The sequence below is a fragment of the Colobus angolensis genome, unplaced genomic scaffold, assembly GCF_000951035.1.
Source record: "Colobus angolensis palliatus isolate OR3802 unplaced genomic scaffold, Cang.pa_1.0 Scaffold20, whole genome shotgun sequence".
NCBI classification, from domain to species: Eukaryota; Metazoa; Chordata; class Mammalia; order Primates; family Cercopithecidae; genus Colobus; species Colobus angolensis.
Window position 1 is genome coordinate 732,537 of NW_012115155.1, and position 12,179 is coordinate 744,715.

Genomic DNA, 12,179 nt, shown 5'->3' on the forward strand with positions numbered 1-12,179 from the left:
CCGTCTCAAAAAAAAAAAAAAAGAAATTAGGTGGAAATAGGAGAGACGATGCCCCTGGCAGAAAGAACATGGGGTGCAGAAGCCCAGAAGCCGAGCACATTGGGCTTGCATAGGGGGCTGCACGGTCAGTGGGTGTGGAAAGGGACAAGTGGGAGCCAGGATGGTCAGGTCTGGGGCATTGGGCAGGGACCTCATCCTGGAGGGTCTTACAGGTCTTGAAATATATTTTAGCCAATATCAGGAAACATAGAAATATTTCCTTTTGTTTTTCTTTAGTTTCTAAGCTGACTTTTCCTAGCGAGGAGGCAGGATTTAGACTTTAGATTTAGTGGTTGAGAGTGGTTTGAGGCAACAGAGGCCAGAGAGAGGCCCCCTCTCTGGGCATGAGTCAAGCAGCCCGAGGTTTTGGTATTGATGTCTGCATTGCCTTTGCATGAGTCTCTGGATTCGAGTTGCTGTGTCATGCGGGCAAAGTATCAAGCGTGGGACTGGGCTTCCCTCTCTCCACCACTGTGACTGAGACTATGGCTCAGTGAGCTGGGTTCACATGTCCTGGCTTCCTCCTTGTGATCTTTCTTCATAGGAGACAGGACAATGTGCCTGGGCCCAGAACACCTCTTTAAACAGAGGACTCTAGGCTAGGCTCAGCCCCAGAGTTCACTCTGCAATTCCCCAGGCAAGAAGTTGATGCCTGTTTGCGCTCCAGCTCAGGCTTGTGGATTTGCTGTTGAGTTTGGCACTGATTTGCAACCTGCAAGTTGACGGATGCTGAGGCTGCTGGCAGCTGGGCGAGTGAGAAGTGACTCTGAGATAAGAGAACCCCTCCTGATATTTACAGCAGGGCTCTGAGAGTCCAGACAGTTTTCTGAGGCCTCAGCCAGATCTGGGAGAGAGGGAGCCAGCAGTGGGTGGGTGGCCCAGGGTCTTGGAATGAGTGAGGACATCTCAGGCAAAGGGTAGAAAGCACTTCAGGCTCGCAGTCCCAGAGGCCTGGGTTCTCTTCCTGGCCCCCTCAACCTGAACAATCTGCATGCCACTGGGAAAACTGTTTCCTCTCTCTGAGCACTTTATACCACAAAGTAAGGACAACAATTTGGACCTTGGTCTCAGCTACGCAGGTCATGAGGATTAAACGAGATGACATCTGTAAAAACACTATGCAAGAACTTTAAAGATTCATGAAAATATTGTAAAGATCATTAAATTATAGGGATGTGTTCCCGTCAGCTGACAATTGCCAGCATAATGTTGCAGAGTGCTTAGGAAGACTTGGGGAATTATGACCTCTCTGTTCTAATATATATTAAGATACACATGAAATAAGACTTGCGATTTTTGTGGCCCTTCTTGTTTAGATCTGGTTAAAGCAAAAATGTAAGTACAAGCATCTCAACTGCTGGTGCGGTCGGTATTACAAAGTTGCTCATCTGTGCTTGAAGTTCAGGAAACCCGGGCTGGGCACAGAACCAGGCCTTTCAACATCAGCATTTCATTAAATCTCAGTGTTAGGATGTAGGCATTGCTGGCCCATTCCTCAGAGCCAGGCTGTCAGCCTCTGCCTGCTCCACGATGACTGGAACAAGCAGGCTTGGAGAAGCACACAGCCTATGAGAGTTGACCAGCCACTGAGCTGAGTTCCCTCTAGGCCAAAAGGGTTCCCCCTCAGGCTCTGTGCTCTTCCTACTACCCCTAATGGTGATTTTCTTGCTTGTGTACATGAACCACAGGGGCTTATGCCTAAATGACTCTTGTAGGCTTTATCTTACAGGGTCTTCACCACAGCCCTGGGAGCTGGGGGTTGGGGGAGCGGTGTTATTATAATGACTTACAAGTACAAACAGAAAGGGAGATTCTGGAAAAGGAAAGAAAGGAGGACAGAGAAAGAAGGGAAGGACAAAAACCTTTGAAGTTTTCGGTGTGTCAGGCACTTCCACGTCGACTACCTCATTTCATCCTGTCTACCTGTGGGATTGGAATTATTATCCCCTTCTTCAGATGAAAAAGGGAGGTCCTGAGGATGTAGACAACTTACCACAAGCCACATGGGTAATAAGTGGCAAACCTAGACCTCTGAGGCAGATTGCTTGACTCTAAGGTCAGACCAAATTAATCAGTTTTTGGTTTTTTGGAGTTTTATTCATGTTGCTGGTTTCCCTTCTGGAAGAAAGAGGGGGGTATTAAAATTAAGAGCAGAAGTGATGTTTTTAAGTGTTCCTTTCTGGAAAAATAAACAAACAAAACCTTTTGAAATAAATTCAAGGTGTGGGGGAAATTACCGAAGGTGGAAGGAAGATAGCTTTTATTTTTAAAATTATTTTATCATATATATTTTTGTAGACACAGGGTCCCACTATGTTGTTCAGACTGGTTTGAAACTCCTGAGCTCAAGTGATCTTCCCGCCTCAGTCTCCCAACGTGCTGGGATTACAGGTGGGAGCCACTGCACCCAGCTTGAAGGTGGAAGACAACTTTTAAACTGGAAATTGCTTAACGGAAACATTTCCCCATTTTGGTGGAGCCTCAGATAGAAAGGATCAGGGTGTACTGAAAAGTGTCATCCCAGTGCAGAGAGCTTAAGCCCAGAAAACCAGAGAACTGGGGTGTGTGTTTGGCACCTGTGGGCAGCTCACTGGAGGACCCTGGACACTTAATGTGCATCCTGCACCTTATTATCCACATCCTTAAAATGGATTTACTAATATCCCCAAAAGCAGATAACAAATGTGATAACTTGATTAAAAATATCTCCGTCCCAAGCTTTATTTTCTTCATAGCTCTCCTCACCACCTGACATAGCACATAGTTTTCATCTTCTGTTCCTAAAACATAAGCAGCCTGAAAGTAGCCACTTTGCTCTCCTGCAGCCCCAGCACCTGGATCAATGGCATTATATGATAGATACTCTGTAAGCAATTTGTAGAATATAGGAACCAATGACAAATGAATGAACAGCTTGCCCTGTAAGTGTCATGAAAAAGAATCTTTTGTTCCCTTATGTATCACCTAGCACAGAGCCCGTACACAGTAAACACTCAACAAATCTTCACTGAACAAATTAATACAAGAATGTGTAAAAATGCTTTTGTAAATAGGAAGGAACACAAACACTAACACATAAGAGACACAAATATAAGAGTAACAACCCCATCAAATAGCAATCCCCAAAGGGAAATGGAGATAGTAGTTAGACACTTGGCACATTTTGTTGCAGCTTCTTACTGTATTCAACCAACAGGTTATCCTGAAAACAACCAGTATGTGATCTCTTAATAACAGTCACTTCTAAGGATGAATTTGGCCAATAGCTTTCAGATCAATGTGTATGCAGAAACACAGGAAGACTCCAAACCAAAGGAGAAATTACAAAGATGAGCCCAGTCTCAAGGTCTGCCAGAGAGAGAAACGTGGAAGAGGCCATTAAACCCTGAGAATGGTCTCTGTGCTAATAATCTAAGCTACCATTAGTGACTTACGGCAGATAATTTTTTTTAAATGCTAGAACACATATGATTTTTATCTTGCCATTATCCCTGTAATCATTGGTCCTGATGAAAGACTTCTGTCCTAAAAGATGGATGGGCTCGAACACTTAAATATATAGTAATCGTTCATCTCTTCAATGCTGTTTCTCCCAAGACATCCTTCCATGCACTTCAATTTAATGACCAGCAATTGTTTCTCTTCAACTATTTGAAAAACACTGGAGAGTTTGGTTGGAGGGAAATGTTAAAAAAAAAAAAATAGTAATAATTCTAAACATCTCCATTATTCCCAACTAAGGAAGTTAACTAAGCAGTTAAGAGACTTGTTAGAATTTTTTGCAATGAAGAGGCATATATTTGAAAAAAATGCCTAAACATGTTAGCACGTGTTTCTCCATAAATATGCAGGGCAAGATAGTCATCAAAAAGGAAATGTTAGGGCATAAGTCACTTGACTCCTCTCACATCTAGTTAATGCCTACATGGGCTGGGATTCCCAGGGCATTCCTGTGGCATCTGATTCCCCAAGTGTCCCTTCCCATCCTGACCCAGCTGTCACCTCACTTAGCTCACAGTCCTTCACGTCAAATCCCTTTGGGACAGTTGTCATCTCAAGCTTGGGTTTAAAACCATAGGAATTGGGGTTGTGCATATCCAGAGAGTAACATGAGTTCTTTGTGATGGATGGGGGTTGAAATGTTTCTGTACCGTGTCTAGTAGCAAATCTTGAACTACAACAGCAACAATCACCTTATCAGTGAAGGTGAAGAGCTGCAGTCTACAGCGTGTATCTTTGTGTAAATCTCAATGTTTCTTTGTCAAGTTTGCCTAAAGCAAGACTCCTCTTCAAGGCCTCCCCGACAGTCCAACTTCAGACTAGAATTTCAGTCTCATGACTGCATTTCTTTAAATAGAACCCACCTGCTAATAATGTGTGGTCATTCACTCTTCCCAGACACGCTGTTCAATGTCATCTTCAGTCTCCTTGCTCCTGCTCTCTCTGTTCCCTAGAACATCCTAACCCCTGTCTCTATTTGTCAGGACTGTACTCATTCATAGCCATCCTGGGTAAAGAAGATAATCTATCCCAAGTTTTCTCTGCTAACCAGTCTCAAGTCATCAGCCCTCTTTCTTCTCTCCTTTGTCTGTCATTGCACTGAGCATGTGGGGCTTGTAGGAGAAGCATTTGGACACATCTGCCCCCACCAAACTGTGAGCTACAAGAGACTAAGGAAGTGATTTTGTTCCTAGCACCCCAGTGCCCAGCATTGGACCTGGCACATGTGCAATATTAGTGTTTGCAGACTGAAATGAAATTCCACTCTTGGAATTTAGAACCTTAGGAAGGAGTCATCTTTTTTTTGTTTCACCCCAAAACCTCATCATCTCCTTTTCCAAGCTAAACTCTCCTAGTTCCTTCCAGCTCTTCTGCCACATCATTCCACCAGGGGAGGGGATGCAGACAGGCCTGAATTTGAATCTTTACTTCCTAGTGACTCATTAGCCATTTAGCTTTAACGAGATCTTAGCTGATCTGTGTTGGAGTTTCCTTAGCTCTGAAATGAGGATAAGGTGGCATAGGAATGTTAATCTCCATAGGGTGGAGATTAACAGATGGAAAGCACTCAGCACATGGCAGCCACCATCCTGCCCCCTGTTCTGCTCACACCTGGGGGATTTCTGGTTGTCCAACATCCTTCCAGAGGAGCCCAACACTCCCAATTGGGCTGGGAATTGGCAAAACAACTGTGCTTTCATCTCCCTTTAATGGTTGCATTTCATTGTTAGCAATTCCTTCTAGCTCAGAGAACTTGGGCTTCCGATCTAATGATGTCCCTAAAGGGCTGACAGATAAAACTCACCAGTGCTCAACTGCCATTTAATATTAACATTAGAGGATCCTTTTTGAGTTAAGGTACTGACAGTTTTAATGAAACGTAAATACAAGAGAGTAACACGTACCTTCTACGTATCCCAAGCTCACCAGGACGTAGTGGTTCCTACCATTCAGTCTGGAGAGCAGCAGACCTGGGCTTAAGTCCAGGACCCAGAAGTGATAAGCTGTGTGGCCTCAATTGAGCTATTTGATGTCGCTGAGCCATGATACGCCAGGAGCCCCTGCCTCATCTATTATAAGGAACAATGCATGCAAAGCACTTAGTACCGCACCTGCCAGACAGTAGGCACTTTACAGGTGGGGGATACCGAACAAGGCTGTTGTGAGAGTAAAATGAGTTAAGACCTATATGAAAAAGTGCTTGGAAGTTATGACAAGTTTATTCGTTGCCTCTGTCTGTGTTTGTGGTCCTAGTGATGCCATTATCCTCAGAGTGCCCAAGCCAGATACCTGGACCATTCCCAATTTGTTTCTCTCTCACTTTGCCTTATCTTTCCTATCTCCCACCCCAAACCCCTTTAAGTCCTGTTGACTTTGCCTCCCCACTGTCTAGCCTTGCTCCCCCTCATAGTCTTTGGACCTTATCATGTGCCCTGCAAGCTCCTTGTACCTCTTGTTCACAGTTGTTGTCACAATTTGTGGTTTTCTATTTATTTCTGGCACTGTGTGTTTCTTCCCCACTAGTAGACCAGATGCTTTCAGAGTCAGGGACACTGTTTTGCTCACCATTATTCATCCCCGGTGCCTAGCACAGTGCCTGTTATATGGTAGGTACTACATAAGGATTCTTGGATGAATAGACAGATGCATGAATGGGTGACTGAATGAATGAATGAGCACTGGACTTAGACCTCAATGCCTATCCACCCTGCAACCAGAGCGATCTTTTTAAAAACAAATCTGATTGTGTCACTCTCCTGTTAACATCCTTCTGTGAATTCCCATGTGATTAGGATGAATTCAAAATTGCTTAGCCAATCTCACCAAGCACTGCCTGCTGAGGACTTGCTTGTTTTAGCCTCTCTGCTGAGCTTCTACAGTGCGCTTGTTACACCAAGCCACTGAAACCACCCCCAAACCACCCTGCTGCCTTTGCACATGGAGCTCCCACACCTGGGTCTCCACATTCCCCCTTCTACGCCAGTCATACTTCACCTGACCAACTCCTAATGGTCCTTCAAGATTCTCTCCAAGGTCCCTACTGCAGGGAGCCTTCCCTGCCCACACAAGCAGGTTTAGGGAGCATTCTCTGAGCCCACACAGGACCTCTTGGTTGCCCTAGCAGAGCACTTTGTCTGCCTGCCCATATCTCCTATTAGCACATGAACTTATCGAGGACAGGGACCATATATTTATGTCAGTCTTTAATGTCTTCCAGGGGGCTTGCCTCAGAAGAGGAAGTTAGTACTTTTTTAGTCGTGGTCGAGGGAGTGAGTGAATGAAACCACAACTCCCCACTAACACTGGAGACAGGAATTTGTTCTGTACGGGAGCATCTCATATAGAGTAGCACTTCAGAACAGACTGCAAATCAGCGTGGCAGAGAGCAGAGAAATAGGCCCGCTAAGACTGCAAATACAGAGCACCCAGGCCTGAGGGATGCAGTGAGGTGGGGCACTGGGTGTTTAATAGTCTGTGCTGGGAGATGAGAGCAGGACCTTTGGTAAGTCTGAAACTTACCTTCTCCTGGGAGAGACAGACACAGGTAATGGACAAATGAGCAAAACAGATCAATGTAAAATAATTACAGATTACTGTAAGAGTTTTGAAGGAAACAAACCAGGGAATTTGAATAGTATGGGCACAAAAAACCCATCTGAATAGTGTTATTTAAGAAGAAAAGATGAGAAGGAGCCACATGTGAAAAGCTGGAGGAGGAGCAACGCAGGCAGCAGACACAGCATGTGCAAAGGTCCTGCTGCTGACTTGTGCGAGGATCCATAAAGTAAATATGCCAGTGTTGTTCAGATCTAGTGTGATGGTATCAGACACACACACACACACACACACACACTTGAGTTCAAATATGCTCTCTGGACTTCTCATCTCAGTTTTCTTAACTATAGATGGCAAACATTAAACTTAGATAAAATATTCTTCCCCTGGGAACCATCTTGTCCATTCAAGCTGCTGTAATAAACTACCGTAGAATGGGTGGCTTCTAAACAACAGAAATTTATTTCTCACAGTACTGGAAACTGGGAAGTCCAAGGTCAAGGTACTGACAGACTGGATGTCTGGTGAGGGCCCACTTTCTGGTTCACATAGAACTGTCTTCTCACTGCATCCTCACGTGGACGAAGGGATGAGGGATTTCTCTGGGGTCTCTTTTATTGTTACTTTTTAAATTTTTTATTATTATTGTTATTATCATTTTTTAGATAGAGTCTCACACTGTCACCCAGGCTGGAGTACAGTGGCACAATCTCGGCTCACTGCAAACTCCATCTTCCAGGTTCAAGCGATTCTTCTCCCTCAGCCTCCAGAGTAGCTGGGATTACAGGCATGCGCCAGCACGCCCAGCTAATTTTTTGTATTTAGAGTACAGACAGGGTTTCACTATGTTGGCCAGGCTGGCCTCCAACTCCTGAGCCCAAGCAATCCACCCACCTTGGCCTCCCAAAGTTCTGGGATTACAGGTGTGAGCCACTGCACCCAGCAGGGGGGCTCTTTTTTAAAGGTACCATACATGAGGACTCTGTCTCCACAATCTAATCACCTTCCAAAGGCTCTGCCTCCTAATACTCTTACACTGGGGATTAGGCTCTGACATATGAATCTGGGGGATAGGGGACAAATATATTCCATCTATAACAGGAACTGAAATCTAGGCCCGGAGCAGGCTTTTGGTTGAGGTTTGTGGGTAGAGAGTGGAGGCAGTGCTCAGGGAGTGAGCCACTGTCAATGCCAAGGATCCATCCCAGCAACTTCACTGATTTACTAAAGCTGCTTTCTGTATCCCCTATTCCACATGCAAATGCATTTTCTATCTGATAGGTAGATGAATATATGTGCAAACACAAATACACATGCACATAATCCACATATGCATACTCAGGGGAAATGGGGCATATTGGATCAAACATAACACGGATTTCAACATTCAAAGAGTTTGCTTTACACTTTGAGGTTTTTTTTTTTTTTAGAAGACCCATTCAGTAATAACCTCAAGAGTGGAGACTTTTGTTTTACAAGCATCTTTAAGACAAATTCACACAGAGGAGTACCAATAGGCTTTAGCTTTGGGGAATGCCCTCCTGGCTTTTAGAAACAAGAGTCCTGGTTATTTTGATTAGGAGGCTCAGATTACATTGCTTCCACCCTGATCCCTGGGAGCTGAAAGCCAGCTGCTGTCTTGTCACTAGATAGCATGTCCCCATCAATGACTGCTCTAATGACATAAAAGGGCAGAGAGTGACTGCTTCTCCTGCCTTTTGATTATCTTGCTCGTAAAAAGAGGCTAAGGGACATGCTTTGCTAAATAATTGGAAAAATGTGCAATGTTCCCCCAACCACTTCATAAAATGTTTGCATCTGTTAGCTAGTGTCTAGCATTCCAAAACTCCCAGGTACCCTTAATTATAGGATCCAGAGAATTCTAGATGGGAACACCCCACTCCACTGTTTTCTCAACTTTCATCTACATAGTAAAGAATGTGCTTTTCCTTATCCAAACCACCAACAGGATAATCTTCTGCATTTTGCTGATTGGTCTGCAAATGTAGTCTTCAGTGGCAAAAACCTGGAAGGGCTGCCTTGAGATTTGAGCATTCAATCAGTCTTAGGAATTTCTTTTGGCAAAAATACTTAGGCTTGGTCAGAACTCATGGGGCTGCGGTTGGCTCCGTGTCTCTGAGGCTGGGTATGCCCAGCGGTGTGGTTAAATATCATCAGTGCTGAAGTCTGCCACGGGGTCTGTTGGAGGTAATTACGCTGATGTGATTTTGAAGAAAGGTTAAAGGAAATGGTGCTATTTAGCCTGTAGAACACAAGACTAAAGAGTAACTAGATTCCTGTCTCCAAGTTCAACAGCATCTGTAACGTTTAGCACAGCACGGAACTTACCACAAGATTCTGTAATTGTCTTTTTGCCACTGCACGGAGGGCTTGTGCAAAGTACAGCAACGTTCTCTCACCTCCACACCCTTAACAGGCCTGTGAGTGGCTGCTTAAAGGGTGTGCGCCAACTTCAAAATTTGTGAATGGAGAGAAAAAACGATACTCTCTTTTCATTACAAACTAAACAAGAGGGCACATGCTTAAGCCAAAGAGTGGTTTCTGGTGTACATCACTTAAGCACAAAGTGACTTCTGCTCTACATTTTCTATCTTCACTTGGTGAAATGATGACCAAGTGGAGATAGAAAATGTAAGTGGGATTACTGGAAAAGCTGAAAAAACCCTCTTCTTGAAAATATTTTAGAATTCTTACTCATGCTGAATGCCTAAGTTTATTTACTTTCATCTAGATAGGAGGCTGGGTATGTCAAGTTCTCTCAAAACTTTAGCCTCCAATTAGTATAACTCTAAATAAACTCCATGGTTGGATGAACCTATACCTGTGAAATGTTTGCCTGCAGCTCCATTAAAGACTGAATATAGGACAGGCTGTCAGTCCATCAGTGGGGACTCTGGACACTCACTGACAGGCAACAGGCGTTCGGCATCTGAGCCTACACTCTCCCACACAGGGCCAACGGCAGGTGTGGCTGGTCCATCACAACACTCCCAATGAGCCCAGGTGGAGCCTCAAAACCCTTCTTGAGCACTTCCAAATAATGTTGCAACATAGGAAGAAACCTATTAGCTACTAGGTTGGTGCAAAGTAATTGCAGTTTTTTTGTCATCACTTTCAATACTTTACATCTAACCTAATTCTCTATGCTTTTGGAAGAAGGATTTGTTTAGCCCCAGGGACTGGAAACTGTGCAAGGGATTAGGTGAATTTATAGGAGGAGGAAAGAGCTCATAGTAATTAACTTTACTAAAACGTTGACGGGATGGAGAGAGATTTTTGAGTCTCTATGCTTTGGGAATCAGTGAATGAACAAGTTTGTCTTGGGTGTCTACCACAGCAGGCACTGCACAAGGCATGGGGCAGCAGGGTCCTGACAAGCAGAGGCCTGGCCTCAAGCTGCTTCCATTCTGTAGTGTGAGACAGACAATAAGCCTCTAAACAAGTAAGTGCGTGTTATAATTTCAGCTTCTTAGAAGTAACACGAATACAATAAAGATGGGTTAGATGATAGAAGGTGGGAACAGAAATAGAATATTGTTTTAGCCGGAGCGTGAAGAAGGCTTATTGAGGAGGAGGTGACAAATGAATTGAAATCTGAATGGTGGGGGAGAGGTGGGGAGGAGTGGAGACAGCGGAGTCAGCCGTGCAAGGCCAGAAGAGACGACAACACACAGAAGAGCGCAGTCAAAATCCTGGGAACAAACCAGGAATATCTGAAGAGACAGCAAAAGGCCGAGGCAGCTGATGTGGAGCCACTGTTAAGTGGGAGATGACGTCAGAGAGACGGGGAAGGGGGAGCTCAAACAGGGCCCATAGACCAACACGGGCATCTAGTTCTGGGGGCTGTGGTAGTGTTCACAGCAGAGGAGTGATGCGCCATAATTTGCACTTCAGAAAAATCACTCTGGTTGCTGTGTGGAAGATAGCCTCAGGGACTGTGCAGGGATCGGACTGAAGAAAGAGAAAGAAGCTGTGGCTGTAGGCAGAGCAGGAAAAGACGGTGGCTCTTATGGGCTGAATTGTGTCCCCTTAAAATTCCTATGTTGAGGTCTTCACACCTAGTACCTCAGGATGTGACTGTATTTAGAAATAGGGTCTTTAAAGAGATAATGATGTCAAAATGAGGTTCCTGGGGCACGCCCTAATCTAATATGACTGGTGTCCTCATAAGAAGAGGAAATCTGGACACAGAGAGGCACAAGGAGAAGACCATGTGACGACACAGGGAGAAGGCAGACATTTATGAGCCAAGGAGAGGGGCCTCAGGAGAAACCAACCCTGACAATACTTTGATCTTGGACTTCCAGTTCCTCCAGAGCTGTGAGGAAATAAACTTCTGTTATTTAACCCACCCAATCTGTGGTGCTTTGTTATGGCAGCCTGAGCAGACGAATACAGTGGTGTAGGGCCTGTGTTCTAAAGCCAGTGAGACGTGACGTAGTCAACTCCAGGATACGTTTTGGAGGAGAGTCGGCAGTTCTTTCAAATGGATCAGATGTGAGATGTGAGAGAAAGAGGGTAATGAAGGCTACTCCTAGGTTCAAGTCCCGAGCATTTGGTGGGTGGCATTGCCATTATAGTGATGGCAGAGAAATTTCAAGTTCTGTTTTGGCCAGGTTAGGTTGAGATACTTCTTAGTTTTTGGAGACCCCAAAGAAGTCTCATGTGTACCACACCTATACACTTTCAAGGATTACAAGTTTCCTCTCCTCTATCATATGAAGTATTCATTCTCCAGCTGAAATGTTGAAGAAGCGTCAAAAGCAAAAGCTCTCAGTTTCAGGCACCATTTGTTACCGTTAGGATGATTGTTAGCAAGTTATTCGTTTGGTTTAGTAGAAATTAGCTTCTTTGTAAATTCTATTCATTAGACTTTATCTGACCACTGGACAAAACAGAGCAAATCTGCTCTATCACTTAATGACTTTTAGCAGTGATAGACTTGAAAATTACGACCAACTCTCCTACTGAAGATAGATAGTAAAACTGAGCAAAATGTTTTTTAAAAGGTACTGAGTTAAAAAAAAAAAAAGAAAAAAAAAAGAAGTTCCAGCTGAAGATCC